The following is a 26,316-nucleotide window of genomic DNA, read 5'->3' on the forward strand; positions in this document are numbered from 1 at the left end:
AACCAGGCTATATTCTCTCGACCACACATCTATAGAAGTGTGTCAAAGTTTTAATGCCATGCAGAATCTTCACAAACTTCGAAAGAAGTCTCTAGTGCTTACAGAGACTGGTGTGAAAAACAAAAAAACATCCATTGAGTAGCCGGAATCCCTTGTTAAGTGAGAGAGGTCAGAGGAAAATGGACAGTCTGATTCAAAATCAAATGGAGTTTAATTGTCATTCAAACTATACATGGATACAGCCAAACGAGACAGTGTTCCACTGGGGCCAAGGTGCAAAAGCATGCACGCGCATTCAAAATAAAAAGAAAGAAGACTGGTCACAGAAGAAAACACATTTTTAATCCAAGATCCTGAGCGACAAGACACATATGTTGATGGTTCCCAGCAATCCAACCTGTAATTCTGCCAATCCAACACTGGAGGGCAGCACCAATAGGAGAGGCTACCCCCAACCGAACCCTGACACAGAGCCTCAACACAAGCCCACGGCTTGAGGCCTAGTCCTCACTACAACCAAGGCAGCCCTGCTGTCTCTTTCCACCAAACAAGGGAAGCAGGCCTGCAGCAATCAATATCCAACAGGGTCTTGTGATCGCAAAAGAAACATCCAAGACAACCACTCACGGTTTCACTACCCGCTGCCTTTGCACCATCTCCGGTAGCTCCAAGAAGCAGGCAGCAGCATGGTCTTCACCCAGGTCAGTTCTTCGGAACCCAATCCGGCTCCTCCTGTGGCCCGAATCCCTCAGTCCAGCGGCCTGACCCAACCCTCTCAGTCCAACTCATCTCTGAACCGCTGGCCGGCTGTCATGACACTCCAGCTGTCTACTTCAAACAATGAGCAGCTCGCTGATGCAGTAGCCCTGCTGTACACATAGTTATTGGAGTCAAGAATAGTCCTGCTCTATATAAAACACATTTAACTGTCATGGTCTGGTCTGTAAAGTCCGCATTCCAATTCACGGTCCAGTCCCTGGACTCAAGACTCCGGGTCTTCCAGCTGTCCCTTGTTTTGATTGAGTTAAGCATAGGCACCTGATTCCCATCTTGGGGCTTGGAATGTAAGCAGCCTTGGGGTTGAGTGTGGGCTGCTGGTTTGTCTCGTCAGTCCCCCTTGGAGCAACTTGCTGATGGAAGGCTAGTGAAACTATTCGTGATCTCTAGGCCTGGTTGGAGGACCACCGCTTCATGGAGCCATGTCGCCACCGGTCAGAGCAGTCATCGTGGTATGGATTCGGCCGTTTCTGTAGCCAACCAAAGTTTCTGGCTGCCCCAAGACTCAGAGCCACCCTGGATTGAGCTCCTTTCCTGTCCTTGCCTCTGTTGGGTAAGCCAGGCCGTAATTGCCTTTACCCTGCGGTCGGTTCTGTCCCTTCCTGTCCCTTGCCTCCGTCGGGTAAACAGGCCATTTGCCGTTACCCTGTGGTTGGGTCCATCCTTCCCTGTCCCTGTCCAGGTTCTGGGTCCTCGTCCAGTCTATGGCTCAGAGCCCAAGCCCAGGCTCCTTCTCCGGGTTCCCTGTCTTGTCCATGCCCGAGCTCAAGTCTGTGTTCTTGTCCCTGCTCCTTGTCTGTATCCTGTCACGTCCCTACTCTAGTCAAGTCCTGTTCCTTGTACTTCACTGTCTGTGTCTCACATTTGGGTCTGTGCCCAGCACCCCATTGTGACATTAACAAAGGGAAAAAACACCTTTGGTTGGCCCCCACTGTTGTCACCATTTTACTGGAAGTTGACACCCGACAGGAAAGTGACAGTAACTCAAATAACCACGTGTTACAGCAGTGGTGCGCAGAAGAACATCTCAGAACACACAACCCAATGAGGTGACCAATAAGTGTTTGTTTTGACATAGATGTCATAAATAAATCTGAACTTGTAGAGGAGTCAGAGAGTGGTGGAGAGACAAGCATGGAAGCAGCCCCTTCTGACCACCAACCACCCTGTCACACCAATCCTACATTAACCCCACTGTTTTTTTTAATTTTCCCAACACTTTCATCAATACCCTCCCCCCCGCCGCCCCGAGATTCAGTATGGCACCTTCTACCATATTGCAAAGTGATGCTGCTGCTCTACAGGTCAGGCCACACTTGGGGTAGTGTGTTCCGTTCTGATCACCTCATCATAGGAAGGATGTGGAAGCTTTAGAGAGGGTGCAGAGGAGATCTACCGGGATGCTGCTTGGATTAGAGAGCATGTCTTATAAAGATAGTTGGAGCGAGCTAGGGCTTTTCTCTCTGGAGTGAAGGAGGGTGAGATGTCACTTGGTAGAGGTGTACAAGATAAGAGGCACAGATAGAGTAGAGTGGACAACAAGAGACTTCTCCCAGGACGGAAATAGCTAATATAAAGAGACATAATTTTAAGATGATTGGAGGAAAATATGGGGGGGGGGTGATGTCAGAAGTAAGGTTTTTACACAGAGAGGTGGGTTTGTGAAACGCACTGCCAGGGGTGATGGTAGAGGCAGATACATTACGGACATTTAAGAAACTCTTAGATAGGCACATGGATGATAGAAAAATGGAGAGCTATGTGGGAGGGAAGGTCCTGTACTGTGCTGTATGTTTTAGGTACTCTGGCCGAGCTCAACTTGTCCACAAGACCCAGTTCATCTTCCCCTTACATTAGTCATGGAGTCAGAGCTATATAGCACATAAGCAGACCCCTCACCCATTGAGGCCACACTGACCATCAGCTGATCCTCCCCAATGCATTTTGTTCCCTCCACGTTCCTACAAGCTTCCTCCTAGGTTGGTCCTTCCACCCACACATTAGGGGCAATTTATCGGGACCTACTAACCGGGTTGTCATTGGGGTGTGCCAGGAAACCAGACCCTCACCATCTAGGAGATATTCTCTTCTTGTTACCACCATCGGGGATGAGGTACAGGAGCCTGAAGATCTACACTCAGTGATTCAGGAACAGCATGTTCCTCTCTACCATCAGACTTGTGAATGGTCCATTAACCCGTGAGCACTACCTGGGCAGATTCCCACTGCTGTCTGCAAAGAGATCGGAATCAGAATTAGAATAAGGTTTAATATGTTGTTGGGATGTGTGAGGAGACTGGACCCTCACGTCTGTACGTTCTCCCCGTGACCCTGTGGGTTTCCTCCAGGTGCTCCAGTTTCATTCCACATAAACGTACAGGTCAGGGTTAGTAGATCGTGGGCATGCTGTCTTGGCACCATAAACACAAGCTGTCCCAGCATAATCCTTGCTGGTTTAATTTGATGCATTCAACTGTATGTCTCAATGTACATGTGAAAATAAAGTGAATCTGTTCTTTTTTGCACCTTTTATTCTTTTTGTTGTATTTTATGGGTCTTTATGATTTGCACCGTACTGCTGCCACAAAACAAGACATTTCATGTCGCGTGTCAATGATAATGGATTGGATTCTGATTAAGTTAACTTGAGTTTCCAAAAAGCAATATGGGATTGGCAGGAAGATGAAAGGCTTGTTGAAGTAACAACAAATCATCTGGCTGAGCTTGATGGTGGAAATGTAATGATTAGTGGGGAAAAAAGCACTGTTTCTGTGGAGCCAGAGACTGGTGATGTGTGTCTTGGGACACCAGCCAGTCATACACGCAGTGAATGATAAGGAGACGCTCTCTACCTCTGCTGCACTGTCACCGAATGAGACTAATAGGATTTCAAAGGATCTGGATTAATGAAGTGGGGGGTGGGGAGGATGACAGATGGATCAGACAGAGACACAAGGCAGGGTGCGTATGCATAATGAAGGAGCAAAGAGAGAGAATCACTCAATGCAGACCTTTGTGAGCTGGTTACAAGTGACCAAATTTATGCCAAGGGTATTGGGTTATGTTTCATCATTTACTGAGCTTTGAAGTGGTGTTTTGTGAAATACAGAACTCTGCACAAGTCTTGGCTAGGGTACTGCACAGTACTGCATTTGTCAACGTGGAGCGGAGAGCGAGTTTGTAAATCTGGTGGGAGTGAGGTACGTTTGGGAATGGCGAGGGTGGAGTGCCAAAGGAGGGGTGGGGGACCGGTGGCAGAGAGGGAGTGCCAGGGTTGGAGGGTGGCACGGGTGCAGACACACCCAGCCCTGAGACACCGAGCAAGGTCATTTGATTCCAAACAATTGGTTTATTGATCATTACACAATGTCTCTCTGGTGCTTCTCACTCCCTTCCCCTCTCCCTGCCTCCTTCACACTCACAGTCCACAATAGAGACTCGTATCAGAATCAGGTTTACCATCCCATCACTTACATATGTCATGAAATTTGTTTTTTTGTGTGGTGGTGGTACAGAGCAATACATAAAATTACCACAGTCCCGTGCAAAAGTCTTGGGCATCCCAGTGATATATCTGTGCCTCACGCTTGTGCAGAGTTTCATTCAGGCTGATGAACGATGGGTGTTCGAGGACTGTGGACTGAGCTTCCAGAGAAAGCTTTTGTGGCCGATACAGTAACGGCACTTGGATAAATCAAATTAGAATCAGCTTTATCATCTCCAATATAGGTCATGAAATGTGTTGTTTTGTGGCAGCGGTACAGTGCAGGACATAAAAGTGACTGTAAGTGAGTCAGTAAATAAAAGGGAGATAGATGTAAAGTAAAATATGTAAAAAGTGTAAATGAGAAAAGAACTACAGTGCCAGCTGTAAGATCGGGGTTCAATTCCTGCCACCGTCTATGAAAGGAGTTTGTACGTTCTCCCTGTGACTGTATGAGTTTCCCCTGAGAGCTCCAGTTTTCTCCCACATTCTAACCATGTATGATTAGCGCTAGTGAGTTGTGGACATGCTGTATTGGTGCCAGAAGCGTGCTGATAATTGCGGGCCGCCCTCCGCGTATTCCCGATGCAAGCCATACATTTCACTGTATGTTTCAATATTTCATGTTCAAAGTAAATTTATTATCAGAGCACATATATGTCACCATATACAACCCTGAGTTTCATTTTCTCGCAGGCATACTCAATAAATCCATATTAGATTAATGACCATAATAGAATCAATGAAAGACCACACCAGTTTGGGCGTTCAACAACAAACTGCAAATACAAAAAGAAAGACATAATAATGATGATAAATATCGAGAACATGAGATGAAGCATCCTTCAAAGTGAGTCCCTAGCTTGTGGGAACAGTTCAGTGATGGGGCGAGGGAAGTTATGTGACCGATAATGTTAATCTTTAGCAAGTTAATGTTCATTGGTTCATGATGACAAACTGGAAGAACCACCAAGCCTGGCTGTGAAAGGAGGAGGGTTGGGCCTGGGGTGAGCAGCTCCATCCCATAAAAACCCAGAGGTCCAAAGACCTCATCCCTGGGAGAGGAAGGATCTTGACCTAGAGCACGTATGAAGTCATGTGGTGAAACCGGAAGCCACAGGGCTGATCAACCTTTTATCGGCCAGGACAGAAGACTCTGTCAGCGGCCTTTGCCTCAGAATAAAGGAGTGATGGGCCTAAGAAGAAAAAGGGGAAGAAGTTGTTCCTAAATTACTGAGTGTGGGTGTTTGGGTTTCGGCACCTTCTCTCAGATGGTAGTAATGAGAAGCGGGCACATGATGGTGAGAGTCCTTAATGATGGATCCACCTTCTTGAGGCATGCCTTTTCAAGTTTGCCTTGATGGTGGGGAGTTGTTTGTACCCCTCTGCAGCTTTTTTCCAATCCTGTCCATTTTCCCATCATGCCCCTCTGAACCTTTCCTATCCACGTAGCTCAATGATTATTACTTCATTAGGAGTTTGAGGAGGTTCAGTATGTCACCAAAGACTCTTTACAAATTTTGACAGGTGCACAGTGAAGGGAATTCTGGCGGGCTGTGTCACTGCCTGGTATGGAGGTTGCAGTGTGCAGGACTGCAGAGGATTATAGAGTCAGCCAGCTCATCATGGCCACCAAGTTATGCACACTCAACGTTTTAGGGACTGCACCCAACATATCAATGCAACTACAAAAAAGGCATAACAGCGGTTCTATTTCTTTAGGACACTCGCAAACTTCTACAGATAACCGTGGAGAGCATTTTTACTAGTTGCATCACTGTCTGATTTGGGGGGTAGGGGGCTACTGCATAGAATCAAAATAAATAAACTGCAGAGAGTTGTAAACCCAGTCAGCTCCATCTTGGGTATCAGCTTCCGTAGGATCCTGGACGTCTCCAAGGAGTGATGCCGCAAAAAGGTGGCATTCATCATTAAGAAACCCATCACTTAGGACATGCCTTGTTCTCATTGTTACCGTCAGGAAGGAGGTACAGAAGCCTGAAGGCACAGCAAGGATACTGCGCTGAACCCTTCAGCTGCCAGGCCTCAGGTAGAGAACCTGAGATTGAGGGAAAATATACATTCACACACCCCATAAGGGGTGAGAGAGAGAGAAGAATTATATATAAAAACACACTTACTGATGCTGTTGAGAGTAGCGGACTCAGCTCAATACATCACAGACACATCCCTCGCCACCTTCGGTAGTATCCACAGGAGATGCTGACTCATGAAGGCAACATCCATCATCAGAAAGATCAAGGATCAACCTCATTCACCCTTTACAGTACGTTTACATGTATTTGGAATTTGCTGGTCTGGGCACAACGTGCTACAAACTACAACATTCAACAATTATAAAGAATAAAGAATTATTTTAAGTTTAGAGGTTAAAGAATGCATACAGAATAAAATGTGCTTAGATACATAAATACCAGCGTGTACAAGATTTACAATGTAAACATCATTATGAAAAGTGATTTAAAGTGTTCTACTGTGCAGTAACGGGGGTAATTGATAGAGGAGGGTATGGGCTAACTAGAAGGGTTGATCAGATTAACTGCCTTGGGGAAGAAACGTTTAAGATGGCATTAAGTTTTTGTTTTAATAGCCTTATAGCACTTTCCAAGAAGGGAGTTTTTGCAAAAGGCTATTTGCAGGGTGGGTAGTGTCCCTAATGACTTTTCCTGCCTGCTTTTTATCCTGGACGCATACAAGTCCTGCGGTGATGGTAGACTGCAGACGATGACCTGTTCTGCCGATCTGACAGTTCTTGTACATTGTGAGAGGGTGCTGCACCGAATCAGACAGTAATGGCTGATGTCAGGATGCTGTCTGTGATGGCAATGTGGAATTGCATCAGTATGTTCTGGGGAGATCTGGGTCATGATAAATTCTTGCAGCTCCCATCGGGCAGGAAGTACGGAAGCCTGAAGTGCACACCACTGGATTCAAGAGCAGCTGCAGCCATTCTATTGTTGGGCCAGCTGGCACACAACCCTACTCACTTCAGTTTATTGGTATTGGATTTGCTTTATTATAGCCACATGTACAGCGAAAAACTCACCTTGCAAACTGTTCATACAAATCAGATCATCACACAGTGCATTGAAGTAGAATAAGGTAAAACAATAACAGAATGCAGAATTAAGCATAAAATCTACCAAAGAAAGATGCAGTGCAGGTAACGACAAAGAGAAAGATCATAACAAGGTAAATGATGAGGTTAAGAACTCACCTTACTGTTTGAGGCACCATTCTATATAACAGCGGGGTAGAAGCTGTCCTTGAGCCTGGTACTATACATGCTTTCAGGCTTTTGTATCTTCTGCCCAAAAGCAGAGGGAGAAAGAGAGAAAGTCTGGGTTGGGTAGGTTCTTCGAATTATGTTGACTGCTTTACTGACGCAGCAAGAAGTGCAGATAGAGTCCATGGAGGGGAGGCTGATTTCTGTGATGTGTTGAGCTGTGTCCACAACTCTCTGCAGTTTTGTGTGGTCACAGTGGGGGCAATGGGGGCATGACAAATATCTGTAACCTCCTGAGGAAGTAGAAGATGTTGGTGACATCAGTGTGGTTGGACCAGGAAGCTAGGAATTTGAAGCTCTTAACCCTCTCACCCCGCAAACACTTTGCACTCAAAATGGATTTGGGTTTTTTTTGGTAAATATTGTGTATCATTTACGTTTATGTTTTTTTTTCTGGTAAATGTTGCTTATGTCCCTGTGATGTTGCTGCAAGTAGTTTTTCATTGCACCTGTAATTCATTTTTTCATTGCTACTGTCATCAGGGACCCCCACCATCCCAGCCATGCTCCCTTCTCGCTGCTGCCATCAGGAAGAAGGTGCAGGAACCTCAGGACCCATATCACCAGGTTCAGAAACAGTTATTACCCAACCATCAGACTACTGACCCAGAGGGGATAACTTCACTCATATTCACTTACCCCATCATTGAACTGTTCCCACAACCTATGAACTCACCTTTAAGGTCTCTTCATCTCATGTTCTCAATATTTATTTTTTCTCAGCTAAAACCTGATGTATGGGCATAGACAAGCACACTCATTTCTCAATTGCTAGGAACTCTCAGACTATTCTCGTGGTGTTTAGTATTGTAGAAGAAGTCTCCCACTCCATCTCTGAGCCAAGTGCTCAACGCTTCCTTATCAACATCTAATCTGCTCAGATCATGGGGAGGGTCATGTTCTTCCATTGGTTAACTTTTTCCTTCTACAATGATAATTTCATTTTTCTGGGTTGTGCTTTCATTTAAGTTCTTAAGAGAATTGCATATGCTCATGTGGAGTGCTGAATTCTGTTTCCATTAATGACAATATATCCTTATAAGTTTTATCTGACTGTTGTGTGAATTTTTTTATGTCTATTATTCCTCTTCCTCCTTCTGTCCTGAGCAGCATTAATTAATCTAAGTGCATTCAAGTGTATGTCGTGTTTTCTAAAATTTGTCATTTCAGTTCTTATTTTTCTGTGTAATTATTTCCAGATCAGTTTCGAACCAAGATATTATGCCAAAAGAATGCGTTAATATGGATATAGAGAAAATACTTACTGTCTTTGATATATTTTTACTATTGAGCGTTGTTTGTCAGATTTTCTTAAGGCTTGAAGGAAATTCTGTAGAAAGCTTTCCTTTATCACACTATGATCTATTTTCTTTGCTTGTTGATATCCCAAATACATGTATGATTCATATTCATCCATTGGTTGTATTGTATCCTGCTGCTCCATTTTGTATTCTAGTAGTTCTATTGCACCGTTCTCTATGCTTAATGTTCTGCATTTATCCAGTCCAAAATTCCTGCTTATATCTTTTAAAAAATGGTTCTACTATTGCTCTAGCTTTACTGATGAAGGAGCATATAATTTGAAATCATCCATGTATATATGGGAAGTGTGTCAAGATGTAATTCATCTAGCCGTCTCTGATTTGATAATCGATTTTCGTCAGATTCAGTAAATTAGAGAGCAGGTTTAAAGCTAGACAAAACCATAGTGGGCTTAGAGAGTTGCCCTGGAAAATGTCTCAGTTTATTTTTATAACGGTGGTTGTTCTTTTTTTGATTATTTATAGATAGAGTAATTATAGTACGCCAATACTTCATCAGATGTTGCAGGAATTTCACAAGTATTGAGTGTAGTTTATATACAGTGCCGATAAAAAGCTTCCCCCCCCCCCACTGGAAGTTTTCATATTTTATTTTACAACATTGAATCACAGTAGATTTAATTTTGTTTTTTTGACACTGGTCAACAGAAAAAGGCTTCTTTCATGTTAATTACAAATATAAAACGCAAAATAATTGATTGCATAAGTATTCACCCCTCTTTAATATGACACACCAAATCATCACTGGTGCCTCCAATTGGTTTTAAAAGTTACATAGTTAGTTAAATGGAGTCAAGATGTTTTGATTGATTGTAGTAAAATTACACCTGTATCTGGAAGGTGCAACTACTGGTGAGTTCGTATTCTGGCAAATATTACACCATGAAGACAAAAGAACACTCTAAGCAACTCCACAAAAAGTTTATTGAAAAGCACAAGTCAGGAAATGGATACATGAAAATTTCCAAGTCACTAAATATCCCTTGGAGTACAGTTAAGTCAATCATCAAGAAATGGAAAGAATATGGTACAGCTGTAAATCTGCTTAGAGCAGGCTGTCCTCAAAAACTGAGAGACTGTGCAAGAAAGGGACAAGTGAGGGAGGCCTCCAAGAGACTTATGACAACTCTGGGGGAGTTACAAGCTTCAGTGGCTGAGATGGGAGAGACTGTGCATACAACAACTGTTGCCCAGGTGCTTCACCGGTTGCAACTTTATGGGAGAGTGGCAAAGTCGCTGTTGAAACAAACTTACATGAAATCTCAGCTAGAGTTTGCCAAAAGGCATGTGGGAGACCCTGAAGTCAACTAGAAAAAGGTTTTATGGTCAGATGAAACCAAAATTGAGTGTTTTGGCCATCAGACTAAATGCTGTGTTTGATGTAAGTCAAACTGCACATCATCAAAAACACACCATTCCTACCATGAAGCATGGTGGTGGCTGCATCATGCTGTGGGGATGCTTCACTGCAGCAGACCCTGGAAGGCTTGTGAAGGTAGAGGGTCAAATGAATTCAACAAAATATAGGGAAATCCTGGAGGAAAATCTGATGCAGTCTGCAAAGGAATTGCGACTTGAGAGAAGATTTGTTTTCCAGCAAGACAATGGCCCCAAGCATAAATCCAAAGCTTAAAGACAAGAAAGTTAATTTCCTGAAATGGCCAAGCCAGAGTCCAGATATTAATCCAATTGAGAATTTGTGTCTGGACTTGAAAAGGACTGTTCATTCACGATCCCCATGCAATCTGACAGAGCTTGAGCAGTTTTGTAAAGAAGAATGGGGAAAAGATTACAGTGTCCAGATGTGCAAAGCTGATAGAGACCTGTCCACACAGTCTCAAGGCTGTAATTGCTGCCAAAGGTGCATCTACTAAATACTGACTTGAAGGGGGTGAATACTTATGCAATCAATTATTTTGTTTTATATTTGTAATGAATTTAGATCACTTTGTAGAAATGTGCTTTCACTTTGACACAAAATCTTTTTCTGTTGATCAGTGTCAAAAAAGCCAAATTAAATCCATTGTGATTCAATGTTGTAAAACACTGGAACATGAAAACTTCTGGTGGTGGGGGGGGGGGTGTGAATACCTTTTATAGGCACTGTATATTTAGAACTTCTATTAACCATAGAGTTGGACAGAGTCAAATGCCTTTTGGTAGTCAATATAACAACATGATAAATCTCTGATTTTCCTCCAGACTTGATTTAGAGTTACAGAATATATTATCAGCTGTTCTTGACATCCTTTCTGCTCCTCTGTAACTACAAAGTATATTGTGGTTATCTAAGTGTGTGGTTATCATTTTTTTTACTTCCTTTCTTTTTGTAATTGCAGTTAGCTGGGGGGGAGTTTGCACATTGGTTGTGTGCGGTCTCTCATTGCTTCTATTGTGTTTCTTGTGTTTACTGTGAATTGTAAATTGCATGCAATTGTGGTTGTTGTGTACATCCCTCCCTCTGCCAACCCGATGTCGGCGTGTAACATCATTTACACCGTCATAGCCAGATTACAAACCCAGCACCCGAGTGCCCTCATTACCATCTCGGGTGACTTCAACCAGCTTACCATGGCTAGAACACTGCCCAACTTCACGCAGTATGTGAGCTGTACAACCAGAGGGGAGAGGAGTCTGGATTTGATATACGCTAACGTTAAGGATGCATACAGCTCCTCTCCCCTCCCCTCACTGGGAAGGTCAGATCACAACCTGATGCATCTAAAACCCTGCTACTTGCCTCTGGTGAAGAGTAAACCTGCAACCTCGAGGACAGTGAGGAAATGGTCAGAGGAGGCTTATGAGGCGCTCCAGGGTTGTTTTGAGGTGACAGACTGGCAGGCACTCTGTGGGCCACATGGAGAGGATATTGATGAGCTCACGGAGTGCATCACTGATCACATCAACTTCTGTGTGGACTGCAATGTTCCGACAAGAACTGTCCTTTGTTATTCAAATAACAAGCCATGGGTAACAAAGGACATTAAGGACATCCTGAACACTAAAAAGAGGGTGTTTAGAGATGGAAATAGGGAGGAGCTGAGGGCAATACAGAGGGACCTGAAAGCCAGGATCAGGGAGACTAAAGACAGGTACAGGAGGAAGCTTGAGTGGAAACTCCAGCAGAACAACATGAGAGAGGTCTGGAGGGGGATGAGGACCATCACTGGGTTCTGGCAAACTTGCAACAGAGGAGCTGAAGGCAGTGTGGACAGGGCCAATGAACTTAACCTGTTCTTTAACAGATTTGACATTGTGACCCCTGCCCATTCCCCACATGAGCCACCTGTTGTCGGCCCCCAACCAACACTCTCCCCTCCTACCCCTCCTCACAGTCCCCCACGCTGCTCTTATGACTATACCCCTTCCCCACACGAAACCACCACGGTGGGCTTCACAGCTGAACAGGTGAGAAGACAGCTGAAATGTCTCAACCCAAGCAAGGCTGCAGGCCCGGATGGTGTCAGTACCAGGGTGCTCAAAGCCTGTGCCCCTCAGCTATGTGGAGTACTTCGCCATGTCTTCAAACTGAGCCTGAAGCTCCGGAGGGTTCCTGTGCTGTGGAAGATGTCCTGCCTCGTCCCTGTGCCGAAGACGCCGCGCCCCAGCGGCCTCAATGACTACAGACCGGTGGCGTTGACCTCCCACACCATGAAGACCCTGGAGAGATTGCAGCCTATGGTCAGGCCACACTTAGATCCCCTCCAGTTCGCCTACCAGCCCCGACTAGGAGTTGAGGATGCCATCGTCTACCTGCTGAATCATGTCTACGCCCACCTGGACAAGCCAGCGAGCACTGTGAGGGTCATGTTTTTTGACTTCTCCAGTGCGTTCAATACCATCCTGGGGGAGAAGCTGACAGTGATGTAGGTGGATGCTTCCGTGGTATCATGGATTCTTGATTACCTGACTACCCGACTGGGTACGTGTACTTGCAACACTGTGTGTCCAACAGAGTGATCAGCAGCACTGGGGCTCCACAGGGGACTGTCTTGTCTCCCTTTCTCTTCACCACTTACACCTCGGACTTCAACTACTGCACAGAGTCTTGTCATCTTCAGAAGTTTTCGGATGACTCTGCCATAGTTGGATGCATCAGCAAGGGAGATGAGGCTGAGTACAGGGCTACGGTAGGAAACTTTGTCACATGGTGTGAGCAGAATTATCTGCAGCTTAATGTGAAAAAGACTAAGGAGCTGGTGGTAGACCTGAGGAGAGCTAAGGTACCGGTGACCCCTGTTTCCATCCAGGGGGTCAGTGTGGACATGGTGGAGGAATACAAATACTTGGGGATATGAATTGACAATAAACTGGACTGGTCAAAGAACACTGAGGCTGTCAATAAGAAGGGTCAGAGCCGTCTCTATTTCCTGAGGAGACTGAGGTCCTTTAACATCTGCCGGACGATGCTGAGGATGTTCTACGAGTCTGTGGTGGCCAGTGCTATCATGTTTGCTGTTGTGTGCAGAGGCAGCAGACTGAGGGTAGCAGACACCAAAAGAATGAACAAACTCATTGGTAAGGCCAGTGATGTTGTGGGGATGGAACTGGACTCTCTGACGGTGGTGTCTGAAAAGAGGATGCTGTCTAAGTTGCATGTCATCTTGGGCAATGTCTCCCAGCCACTACATAATGTACTAGGTGGGCACAGGAGTACATTCAGCCAGAGACTCATTCCACCGAGATGCAGCACAGAGCGTCATAGGAAGTCATTCCTGCCTGTGGCCATCAAACTTTACAACTCCTCCCTTGGAGGGTCAGACACCCTGAGCCAATAGGCTGGTCCTGGACTTATTTCATAATTTACTGGCATAATTTACATATTACTATTTAACTATTTATGGTTCTATTACTATTTATTATTTATGGTGCAACTGTTACAAAAACCAATTTCCCTCGGGATCAATAAAGTATGACTATGACTATGACTATGAATGCCCGCATGAAAATGAATCTCAGGGTTGTCTACAGTGACATAGATGTACTTTGATAATAAATTCACTTTGAACTTTAAATATACATGTACAATGACAATAAATTGAATTGACTTCATTACTTACATGAGGAGTAAAAATCTTTATGTTAGGTCTGTCTAAAACTGCAATGCACAATTTATATTAAATATTATGTACAACAGGATAGACAATATAACATAGAAATACAGTAGTGTCAGCATGAGTTAAGCAGTCTGATGGCCTGGTGGAAGAAGCTGTCCCGGAGCCTGTTGGTCCTGGCTTTTATGTTGCGGTACTGTTTTCCAGATGGTAGCAGCTGGAACAGTTTGTAGTTGGGGTGACTCGGGTCCCCAATGATCCTTTGGGCCCTTTTTGCACACCTGCCTTTGTAAAGACCATAAGACATAAGATCAGAATTAGGCCATCTAGCCCATTGAGTCTGCTCCGCCATTCAATCATGTCTGATCTTTTTTTCTATCTCCTCCTCAACCCCAGTTCCGGCCTTTGTCCAATCAAGAATCTATCAATCTCTGCCTTAAATACATCCAACGACCTGGCCTCCACAGCTGCATGTGGCAACAAATTCTACAGATTCACCACCCTTTGGCTCAAGAAATTTCTCCGCATCTCTGTTTTGAATGGACGCCCCTCTATCCTGAGGCAGTGCCCTCTTGTCCTAGACTCCCCCACCATGGGAAACATCCTTTCCACATCTACTCTGTGCAGGCCTTTCAACATTCGAAAAGTTTCAATGAGATCCCCCCTCATCCTTCTGAATTCCAGCGAGTACAGACCCAGAGTCATCAAACGTTCCTTGTATGATAACCCTTTCATTCCTGGAATCATCCTTGTGAACCTCCTCCTGACCCTCTCCAATGCCAGCACATCTTTTCCAAGATGAGGGGCCCAAAACTGTTCACAATACTCAAGGTGAGGCCTCACCAGTGCCTTATAAAGCCTCAGCATCACCTCCCTGCTCTTGTATTTTAGACCTCTTGAAATGAATGCTAACATGGCATTTGCCTTCCTCACCACCGACTCAACCTGCAAGTTAAGCTGAATAGTGGGAAGTTCACAACTACAGATGCTCTGAGCTGTCCGCACCACTCTCTGCAGAGTCCTGCGATTAAGGGAGGTACATTTCCCATACCAGGCAGTGATGCAGCCAGTCAGGATGCTCTCAATCATGCCCTTGTGGAAAGTTCTTAGGATTTGGGGACTCATACCAAACCTCTTCAACTGTTTGAGGTGAAAGAGGCGCGGTTGTGCTTTTTTTTCACCACACAGCGGGTATGTACACGTGAGAGTCTCGGTGATGTTTATGCCGAGGAACCTTAAAGCTGTCACCCTCTCAACCCCAGATCCATTGATGTCAATAGGGGTTAGCCTGTCTCCATTCCTCCTGTAATCCACAACCAGCTCCTTTGTTTTTGTGACATTGAGGGAGAGGTTGTGTCGACATCACGGAGTCCGACAGCGAGCCGGGCTGTGGGTAAGGACATAGCCCCTGGGCAAAGAGGGATGAAACTCGCCGGAAGCCATCTCCCTTCCTCAGTCGCAGGGCGGTTGCCTGGTAACCGTCACCTTCTCCGCGAGGTGCGGGGCTGCGATGACGTCACCGCGGGAGCCTACAGTAGGCAGCGATGAAGGAGATTGCCACGGGCGTCCGCCAATCACAGAGGAGGGAAGGCGGGACGTTTGGTGGCATGAAGGGGGGGCGGCGGTGATGGGGAGTTAATGCGATGGAGGGAGAGGATGGAGCCGCGGACCGGCCCCGACCCCGAGACATAATGGGAGCCGCGGCTGATTAACGAGCACGCAGCGCTCCAGACAGCTGCGCAGGTAAGGGCTGTGGTGTCCGTGTCCGCCTCTGTCTGTGCGCTGACACGACGCGGGGCGGGCGGGCAGCGCCTTGTGTGCAGTCCCCCGCCGCCCTGACCGACCTCCGCGCTGGGTTCAGATAAACTGTCCGCACTCCGGGAGCGCATCCGATTCGGGCGCGCAGTGCGAGTGTGTGTGTGTGTGTGTGTGTGTTCTCCGCGGGGAACGGGGGACTGCGGTGGGGAGATGTAACGAGGCAGCGCTTCGTGCAGGGGGCAAGGGTGTACCCCATGGGACAGGGCACGGTAAAACTTCCTGCTCTGGGCGCAGGAAATTTTCCAGCTGTTGGGTGTGGGAATATTTTATCCGCAGAGAGCGGGAGATTGTCATGTGGGAACATTCCACGCTCAGTGACCACTCTGTTAGGTATCTCCTGTGATACTGAGGGGGAGAGAGGTCTTCGTGGTCTTCTGCAGCAGGTTCGAAGTGCTGTGCGTTCAGAGATGCTCCTGCACACCACTGTTGTAACGCCAGGTTGTTTTACTTTCTATCGCCTTCCCGTCAGCTTGAACCAATCTGGCCACTCTCCTCTGAACTCTTTCAAATTAACGAGGTGGTTTCACCCACAGAGCTTTCGCTTACTGGATGTTTTATCGCAACATTCTCTGTGAACCCTAGAAAATCACGGGAGATCAACAGTTTCTGAGATACTTGCACCACAGTCATTCCACGGTCAAATTCACTTGGATCACATTTCTTCCCCCTGTTCTGATGTTTGAACAACTGAACCTCTTGACCATGTCTGCATGCTTTAATGCATTGAGTTGCTGCCTCGTGATTGGCTGATTAGATATCTGTATTAATGAGCAGGTATACCTAATAAAGTGGCCAGTGAGTGTATTTCCAACAGTGTACAGGGTGTGGGGTTTTGGGTGGGACTATCTCATGGAAATCATTTGAATATTCCCTGTACAGGTGGTGGGAATGCCCCAGATTTAGGACATGACAATGTGCTGTGTACAGAATATGGAAAAATTCCTGGAGTAGGGATTGTTGACAATATGTGAGCAGGTGATGGGAGCTGTCTCTATGTAACACATGGGGTGTTCCAAACCCAGAATGTACAGATTGTCACTGCTGAGGAGATGGAATACACAGTGAGCAGACAGTGGGAACATGACAAGTACAGGGTGTGGAACTTTTTTATGCACATGGACCTGAAGTTCCAAGTACCAAAGTTCAAAGTCAATTTATTAACAAAGTACGTATTTGTCACCATATACAACCCTGAGATACATTTTCTTGTGGACATTCACAGTAAACACAAAGGAAACAAAATAATAATAACAAGTAAGCAGTGAATGTCGAGAACATGAGATGAAGTGTCTTTGAAAGTGAGTCTGTTGTTTGTGGGGCCATTTCAATGATAGGGCAAGTGAACTTGAGTGAAGTTATCACCTCCAGTTTGAGCGCCTGATGGTTGAAGGGTGGTAATTGTTCCTGAACCTGGTGGTGTAGGACTTCAGGCTCCCTGTACCCCTTCCTGATGGCAACAACGAGAAGAGAGCACAGGCTGGGTGGTGGGGGTTCCTGATGATGGATGCTGCTTTCCTGCAGATGTGCTGAGTGGTGGGGAAGGTTTTACCCGTGATGGACTGGGGCCTATCCACTACCGTTTGTAGGATTTTCCATTCAAGGGCATTGATGTTTCCATACCAGACCACGATGTAGCCAGTCAGTATCCTCTCCACCGCACTTCCATAAAAATTTGTCAAAGTTTTAGATGATATGTTAAATCTTTACTAACTTATAAGTAGAGGTGCTGCTGTGATTTTTTTTCTTAATGGCACTTACATTCTGAACCCTGAATAGATCCCCTGAAATGATAACACTGAGGAATCTAAAGTTACTGACCCTCTCCACCTCTGATCCCCGATGAGGACTGGCTCATGGACCTCCAATTTCCTCCTCCTGAAGTCAATAATCAGCTCAACTTATCGACTATAGCTCAGCATTTAATACAGTCATTCCCACAATCCTGATTGAGAAGTTGCAGAACCTGAGTCTCTGTACCTCCCTCTGCAGTTGGATCGTCGACTTCCTAACCAGAAGACCACAATCTGTGGAGATTGGTGATAACATATCCTCCTTGCTGACGATCAACACTGATGCAGCTCGGGTGTGTGTGCTTAGCCCACTACTCTACTCTCTACATACATGTGACTGTGTGGTTAGGCATAGTTCAAATACCATCTATAAATTTGCTGACGATACAACCATTGTTGGTAGAATCTCAGGTGGTGACGAGAGGGCGTACAGGAGTGAGATATGCCAACTAGTGGAGTGGTGCCATAACAACAACCTGGCACTCAATGTCAGTAAGATGAAAGAGCTGATTGTGGACTTCAGGAAGGGTAAGATGAAAGAACACATACCAATCCTCATAGAGGGATCAGAAGTGGAGAGAGTGAGCAGCTTCAAGTTCCTGGGTGTCAATATCTCTGAGGATCTAACCTGGTCCCAACTATGGATGTAGTCATAAAGAAGGCAAGACAGCAGCTATACTTTATTAGGAATTTGAAGCGATTTGGCATGTCAACAAATACACTCAAAAACTTCTATAGTTGTACTGTGGAGAGCATTCTGACAGGCTGCATCACTGTCTGGTATGGAGGGGCTACTGCACAGGACCGAAAGAAGTTGTAGAAGGTTGTAAATCTAGTCAGCTCCATCTTGGGTACTAGCCTACAAAGTACCCAGTACATCTTTAGAGAGCGGTATCTCAGAAAGGCGGCGTCCATTATTAAGGACCTCCAGCACCCAGGGGATGCCCTTTTCTCACTGTTACCATCAGGTAGGAGGTACAGAAGCCTGAAGGCACACACTCAGCGATTCAGGAACAGCTTCTTCCCCTCTGCCATCTGATTCCTAAATGGACATTGAATCTTTGGACACTACCTCACTTTTTTTTAAATATATAGTATTTCTGTTTTTGCACATTTTAAAAAATCTATTCAATATATGTAATTGATTTACTTGTTTTATTATTATTATTTTTATTTTATTTTTCTCTGCTGGATTACGTATTGCATTGAACTGCTGCTAAGTTAACAAATTTCATGTCACATGCGGGTGATTATAAACCTGATTCTGATTCTGAATTTTTTAAATGTCCTTAATCTAGCTGCCTCGACCACCACTCTGTGTTTTTAAAAAAACCTACCTTTGATGTTCCATACATATTATATATAGGCATCCGTTAGTCTCATGAGACGACGGATTTGCACCTCGGAAGGTTTCCAGGGTGCAGGCCTGGGCAAGGTTGTATGGCAGTTGCCCATGCTGCAAGTCTCCCCTCTCCACGCCACCAATGTTGTCCAAGGGAAGGGCATTAGGACCCATACAGCTTGGCACCGGTTTTGTCGCAGAGCAATGTGTGGTTAAGTGCCTTGCTCAAGGACACAACACGCTGCCTCAGCCAAGGCTCGAACTAGTGACCTTCAGATCACTAGACGAACACCTTAACCACTTGGCCACTTGGTCCAGGCGCAGATCAATGGTCTCGCAAGACTAACTGATGCGTTTACTTACGCGCCAACACTCCTTAGACGTCTCTAAACCATCGTTAAAAGGATGTCCTCAGGTATACCTGGCTAATGAAGGTTTTATCTACCTGTGCTGCCATTTCCAGGGTCCTTTGTGCTTTATACTGTACAAAGATCCCACGGCTTCTCAGTGTAGAGTCTCCATGTGTTGGTGATTGATGCACATATCACACTTTTCTCCATTATTCAATGACGAGTAAAGTTAATGTGAAAGACCGGAAGATGAAGGGGGCAGAGCTCCAGAGTGGAGGGTGGGGTAGTTGAAGAACTATCAGAGCAGTTGTGAGGGAAGGGTGTTGATTGAGCTGCCTGCCCGCCATCAAGAACATGTGCAGGAAAAGGGCCGGTAACACCCTGCTCATGGACTGTTTGTCCCACTCCCATCAGGGAGAAGGCTACGTACCATCCACACCAGGACCACCAGACTCAAAACCAGTTTCTTTCCCCAAGCAGTAAGGCTGATCAATGCCTCCACCCACCAATCGACTACTACTTTATCATTTCCTGTCTGTCGCCTTATGTACAGACACTCCTGTGGCTAGAGTTACTTTATGGACAGACTGATATATTTATTGTTTTTATTATGATTATTGAGTTTCTATCATACATTGTTTTATACTGCTTTGGACCTGGAGTAATGATTATTTTGTTCTTTTGTACTGGAAATGATATTAAACAATCTTGAATTTATTAGACACACTCTCCCAGCTGGTGCTCACAACACTCAGCTCCCAATGGAGCCTGTCACAATAAAACCACTCTACTCTTCTATACATGAGCCGTTTGAAAGGAGTGTCTCAGCCTGTCAACTCAAACCTATGAGTGTTTCCCTTTGACAGGTCCTTCTGGGACTGGCACTTTCAATCTCCTCATTCATCAGCTCTCCTGCTGTGGTAACACGTGAACTTATTGGAATTGGTTTATTATTGTCACATGTACCCAGATGCGGTCAAAAGTTTGTCTTGCATACTGTTCATACAGATCAGATCATTTCACACTGCTTTGAGGCAGAACAAGAACAGATTGTGGAATGAAGTGTTAAAGCTACCTGCACTGCACTGTTTGCTGAACGGTCAAGTGCAAGATCGTTATGAGATGAAGAATGCAGTTTAAGATTAAGAACCCCACTGCCCAGGTCATGCTCTCTTCTTGCTGCTGCCATCAGGAAGGTGGTACAGGAACCTGGGGACCCACACCACCAGCTTCAGGAACAGTCATCACCCCTCAACCATCAGGCTCTTGAACCAAAGTGGATAGCTCCACTCAACTTCGCTTGCCACACCACTGAACTGTTCCCACAATCTATGGACTCACTTTCAAGGGCTTTTCATCTCATGTCCTTGATATTTATTGCATGTTTATTTATTATTATTATTTCTTTTTTGTATTTTCTGTTTCCACAATTTGTTGTCTTTTGCACATCGGTTGTCTGTCCTGTTGGGTGTGGTCTTTCATTGATTCAGTTACGTTTCTTACATTTAAAAAACATAGAATAGTACAGCACAGTACAGGCCCTTCGGCCCACAATGTTGTGCTGACCCTCAAACCCTGCCTCCCATATAAGCCCCCACCTTAAATTCCTCCATATACCTGTCTAGTAGTCTCTTAAACTTCACCAGTGTATCTGCCTCCACCACTGACTCAGGCAGTGCATTCCACGCACCAACCACTCTCTGAGTAAAAAACCTTCCTCTAGTATCCCCCTTGAACTTCCCACCCCTTACCTTAAAGCCATGTCCTCTTGTATTGAGCAGTGGTGCCCTGGGGAAGAGGCGCTGGCTATCCACTCTATCTATTCCTCTTAATATCTTGTACACCTCTATCATGTTTCCTCTCATCCTCTTTCTCTCCAAAGAGTAAAGCCCTAGCTCCCTTAATCTCTGATCATAATGCATACTCTCTAAACCAGGCAGCATCCTGGTAAATCTCCTCTGTACCCTTTCTAATGCTTCCACATCCTTCCTATAGTGAGGCGACCAGAACTGGACACAGTACTCCAAGTGTGCCCTAACCAGAGTTTTATAGAGCTGCATCATTACATCGCGACTGTTAAACTCTATCCCTCGACTTATGAAAGCTAATACCCCATAAGCTTTCTTGACTACCCTATCCACCTGTGAGGCATCTTTCAGGGATCTGTGGACATATACCTCCAGATCCCTCTGTTCCTCCACACTACCAAGTATCCTGCCATTTACTTTGTACTCTGCCTTGGAGTTTGTCCTTCCAAAGTGTACCACCTCACACTTCTCCTGGTTGAACTCCATCTGCCACTTCTCGGCCCACTTCTGCATCCTACCAATGTCTCTCTGTAATCTTCGACAATCCTCTACACTATCTACAACACCACCAACCTTTGTGTCGTCTGCAAACTTGCCAACCCACACTTCTACCCCCACATCCAGGTCGTTAATAAAAATCATGAAAAGAATATTTACTGAATATTCCTGCAAGAAAATGAATCTTGGTCGTATATGGTGAAATAGGTGTACAGTACTTTGATAATAGATTTACTCTGAACTTTGATCTAATCGTACAAGTGGGATAAAAGCTGTACTTGAAGCTCACAGTACGCGCTGTCAGTCTTTTTTTCTCTCCTGCCTGATGGGAGGAAGTAGGAGAGAGAATATCAGATGCGGGGAGAGTCTTTGATTATGCTGGCTGCTTTACTGAGCAGTCTAGACAGTTATTTACTCTGATTGTATTTATTTATTATCCCTCACAGCCCCGTTGTCCAGCCTTCACCCTGTAATCTTTAACACTCTTACTAATCAAGAATCCATCAACCTCTGCTTTAAATACACCAAATAACTTAGCCTCCATAGCCGTCTGTGGAAACGAATTCCACAGATTCACCACCTTCTAGCAAAATAAATTCCACCTCATCTCTGCTCTAAAGAGGCATCCCTCTATTCTGATGCTGTGCCCTGTGGTCCTCAACTCCCCCACTATTGGAAACGTAAGATCCATCTGGAGCTTTCAGTATTCCGCAGAGAAGAGAGAGTGGTGGGGTTCAGTAGAAGTGGGAGAAGTAAAGGGAAGGGGTTGTAGAATGTTCTATGACTGGAAACAGGGAGTGGGAGGGGAGGGAGTGGAAGAGAGTGGGATGGTGGGAGAGAGATGAAAAGAGGGGTAAATGGGCGTGGGCTGGCACCTTGGGGTGGCACGGCAGCAGTTAGCACAACACTTGACTGCCCAAGCGACCCAGGTTCAATTCTTGATGCTGTCTGTAAGAAGTTTGTAGATTCCCCCATGATCGCGTGGGTTTCCTCTGGGTGCTCCGGTTTCCTCTGGGTGCTCCAGTTTCCTCCCACATTCCAAAGATGTACAGGTTAGGGTTAGTGCACTATGGGCATGTCATGTTGGCCCGGAAGCACGGTGAGACTTGCCGGCTGCCCCCAGCACATTCTTGGACTGTGTTGGTCGTTGACACTAACAGTGCATCTTGCTGTTTGTTCGATGTGCATGTAACAGATAAAACTAATGTTTCAGGAAGATAGGTAGGGAGAGCTGGGGGAAATGTTTTGTGTGTTGGGTAGGATAGAGGGACGTGGCCAAGTGGTTAAGGCATTGGACTAGCTACCTGAAGGTTGTGAGTTTGAGCCCCAGCTGATGGAACATGTTGTGTCTTTGAGCAAGGCACTTAATCACACATTGCTCTGCGACGACACTGGTCCCAAGCTGTATGGGTCCTAATGCCCTTCCCTTGGCCAACATTAGTGTCATGGAGAGGGGAGACTTGCAGCATGGGCAACTGCTGGTCTTCCATACAACCTTGCCCAGGCCTGCGCCCTGGAGAGTGAAGACTTTCCAGGCGCAAATCCATGGTCTCGCAAGACTAACGGATGCCTTTACTTAGGATGGAGGGAAAGGGGATAGAGGGGTGGGGAAGAAGGAAAAAAGGTTGGGAGGCTGAATTTGGAGAATTATGTGCAATTATGGCCACATACCTACAGGAAGATGTAAATAAGGTTGATAAAGTACCAAGAAAATTTGCAAAGATGTTGCTGGGACTGGAAGACCTGAGCTATAAGGAAAGATTGAATAGGACTTTATTCATTTTGAATGTAGAAGATTGAGAGGTGATTTGATTAAAGATATAGAAAATTGAGGGGTATGGATAGGGTAAATGTGAGTAGCCTTTTTCCAGTGAGGTTGGGTGAGACTACAACTAGAGGTCATGAGTTAAAGGGTGAAAGGTGAAAAGTTTAAGGGGAACATGAGGGGAAACTTTCACTCGGAGGGTCGTGAGAGTGTGGAATGAGCTGCCAGCACAAGTGGTGCATGCGAGCTCGATTTCAACACTTAAGAGAAGTTTGGATAGGTACATGGATGGTTGGAGTATGGAGTGCAGGTCGATGGGAGCAGGGTATTTGAATGGATTGGCATGGACTAGACGTGACAAAGGGCCAGTTTCTGTGCGGTACTTTCCTATGACTCTGATGCAGAGTAAGAGAGGAGGGGAGGGAGAGGGAACAGAAGAGGCAGGGGTGAGGGCAGCAGGTGGATGGGGAAGAGTGAACGGGTTAAAGGAAGGCGGGGGGATGGGTGCGATGCTTGGTCAGGTTTGCTGTCATTCATTATCATTTATGACCTGTGTCACTAAGTTTGTATTTTTTGTGACAGCAGTACAGTGCAAAGAATTAAAAATCACAGTATGTTACAAATACTAACATGGCAAAGGGGGAATAGTGAGGGAGTGTTCAAACGTTCAGAAATCTGATGCCGGAGGGAAAGAAGCTGTTCCTAGATTGTTTAGCGTTGGTCTTCAGAGATTGTAGGCGGGGGGAGCGATTGGGGAGGGGGATTGTGGAGGGGAGGGCAGGGCAGGGGGATTGAGGAGGGGAGCGGAGGGGAGGAGAGGGTGATTGTTGAGCAGAGGGGAGGGGGAAAGCAATTGGGGGATTGTGGAGGGGAGGGGGAAAGTGATTGGGGAGGGGGATTGTGGAGGGGAGGGCAGGAGGATTGAGGAGGGGAGGGGTGTGGCAGGCAATTGTGGAGGGGGCTTGTGAGGGTAGGGAGGGTGATTGGGGAAGTGAGGGGGATTGTGCTGCCGAGGGGAGGGGTGGGGTGTCGATTGGGGTGGGCATTTGGTGAGTGGAGGGTGATTGGGAGTGTGTTTGTGAGAGGAGAGGTGGGTGATTGGGGAGGGGAGGGTGATTGAGGAGAGGTGATGTAGGGTACGATGATGAGGGGGGTTGGAGACTGAAAGGTGTGTGTGAGTGGAGGGGTGGGTGATTGGGGAGATGTGTAGGGTACGATGATGAGAGGGAGGGGAGGAGACAGGGAAGGGTGTGTGTGAGAGGGGAGGGTGATTGAAGAGAGGTGGTGTAGGGTACGATGATGAGACGGAGGGGTGGAGACTGTGTGTGAGAGGACGGGTGGGTGAGAGACGCGAGAGGAAGGAGTGGTGTGAGCTGCCATTCGATCCTGCCGGTTGTTTGTCAGTAACGCTGAGCACTGAGATCAGAAGCGTCCCTGTGGAATTGAGCAGACACTGAGCCCTCTGTCTCAGCACTGCGTGGTGTGACGGGCCTGGACTTTGAGACAGGGCGAGGTCCTGTGCTGCTGGCGGAGCCTGCCAGAACAAAACCATCAATTTCTGGACAATCCATAGGGCTGGGCGAAAAGGCAAAGTTCTCCACAAGGAACAGGCAAGCAGACTATACTCTTTAAAATAATATTTTCTCCTTCTCGTAGTACGTGCTGCACAGTTCCATACCTATTAGCATAAAGCTTTACTGTGCCAGTGATCAGAAATTTGGGGTCCAATTCCAGCTGCTGTCTGTAACAAAGTTTGTACATTCTCCCTCTGACTGTGTGGGTTTCCTCCGGGTGCTCTGGTTTCCTCCCACAGTCCAAAGACGTACAGGTTATGGTTAGTAAGTTGTGGGCATGTTATGTTGGTGCTGGAAGTGAGGTGACGCTTGCAGACTGCCCCCAGCACGTCCTCAGACTGCATCAGTCATTAACAAAAACAATGCGTTTCACTGTGTGTTTTTAATGTACTTGTGACAAATAAAGCTAAGCTTTCTAATCTTCCATTATTGGGTGTGAGGGAGCAATTGGTCAAAGATCAGGATCTTTCAAGAAGGGCCGGTACAGGAAGAGGCATCAGACTCTCCCAGAGGAGGGAGGTCCAGGCAAGTTTCAAGGGTCTGTGATGGTGGGGGTGGGGGTGAAGGAGGGAGAGATAGGCACTGTCATGGATTTACAGACTCTGTGTAGTGTGGGTTGGTTCAGTCCGAGTCAGACACTTCAGTTGCTGAGGTCGGCGAGGCTACACAACAAAACAAATCAGAATCTGGATTATTTCCACTGTTTTATATCACATCTAATTTGTTGTTTTGCAGCCAATAAATGAGAGTAGAGTGGATGATTTTAGAGTACTATTGAGCAGTACAGCACAGTACAGGCCCTTCGACCCACAATGTTATGCTAACCTTTAAACCTACTCCAAGATCAACCTAACCCTTCCTTCCCACATAACCTCCATTTTTCTATCATCCATGTGTCTAAGTTTCTTAAATGTCCCTAATGTATTTGCCTCTACCACTGCCTCTGACAGTGCGATCCACACACTCACCACTCTCCACGTAAAAAAAACGTAATCTGACTTCATTCCCTTGCTCCCTATAATTTCCTCCAATCATCTTAAAAATTATGCCCTCTCATATTAGCCATTTCTGCCCTGTGAAAAAGTCTCTGGCTGTCCAATCTATCTATGCCTCTTATCATCTTGTACACCTCTAACAAATCACCTCTCATCCTCCTCCACTCCAAAGAGAAAAGCCCTCACTCATTCAATCTGCCCTCATAAGACATGCTCTCCAAATCCAGGCTGCAAGTATCCCGGGGTATCTCCTCTGCACCCTCTCTAAAGCTTCCTTATCCTTCCTATAGTGAGGCAACCAGAACTGAACACAATAATCCAAATGTGGTCTAACCAGAGTTTTATAGAGCTGCATCGTTACCTCTCGAGACTTGAACGCAATCCCTCTGACTGATGAAGGCCAACACGCCGTATGATTTCTGTGCAGTCTGA

The 26,316-nt window shown here is 45.9% G+C and overlaps 1 protein-coding gene across 2 annotated transcripts in view; it reads left to right on the forward strand.

The window, feature by feature from the left end:
• Positions 1-15,558: 15,558 nt before the first annotated feature.
• The window catches only part of lrrc24 (leucine rich repeat containing 24), a 48,716-nt gene continuing 37,958 nt past the window's right edge, over positions 15,559-26,316 (forward strand). Inside the window, exon 1 of one of the 2 annotated variants that reach the window (XM_063044629.1) lies at positions 15,559-15,687. The gene's annotated coding sequence lies outside the window, so the exon portion shown is untranslated. Of the gene's footprint in view, positions 15,688-24,688; positions 24,926-26,316 lie in introns of those variants that run through there. The other variant, XM_063044631.1, reaches the window with a different exon arrangement.

The sequence above is a fragment of the Mobula hypostoma genome, chromosome 3 (assembly GCF_963921235.1).
Source record: "Mobula hypostoma chromosome 3, sMobHyp1.1, whole genome shotgun sequence".
NCBI lineage: Eukaryota > Metazoa > Chordata > Chondrichthyes > Myliobatiformes > Myliobatidae > Mobula > Mobula hypostoma.